A 659-nucleotide genomic window follows, 5' to 3' on the forward strand; every position below is an offset into this window, starting at 1 on the left:
GTTTTTAAAAATTTATTTTAATTCTTATGAGTCTCCGAACAGGGATGCGTTTTTCTTCTACTTTTCGCAAACATACAGCAAGGGGAAAAAAATCCAACACAATTGAATTGAGTAACGAATTTCATTGATGTAGATACTTAAGACTTATACCTTCCATGATCTCAAGATTTCATTTTCCATAGTTAGGCTTTGGTAAATATTACATATCCATATAATATTAGACCCTGTCTTTTGAGAAATTTCAATACCAAAAGTCTTTATGTAAATGAACCTGAGCCTGTCCTCCCCCACTGACAGTCCCATGAAGGAGTTGTGCTGGGGACCTGCAGAAAAGCCCAGGACAGGAAGTGGAGTGCAGGGGTGAAGCGGGCAGAGGAGCTTCCTCTCTGTCAGGCCACATGGGCCCTGCTGCGGTGCCAGAGCCGCACACTGGTTTTTTTGCAGGGTCTTTGGAGCCATGCGGGCTTCATGCCCTGGCTCTGCCCCGCCCTTTATTTGCTATGCAACTTCCCTGTGCCTTAACCACTTTGTCTGGAAAATGAAGATAACAGCTCTTCCCTCACAGATGTAAGAATTAAATGTGTTACTCCATGTGAAATGCTGAGAAGAGTGCCTTGTATGCACATGGTCAGTGCTGGCCAATGTTAGCTATGAGGTTT

The sequence above is a fragment of the Lemur catta genome, chromosome 22 (genome assembly GCF_020740605.2).
Source record: "Lemur catta isolate mLemCat1 chromosome 22, mLemCat1.pri, whole genome shotgun sequence".
NCBI lineage: Eukaryota > Metazoa > Chordata > Mammalia > Primates > Lemuridae > Lemur > Lemur catta.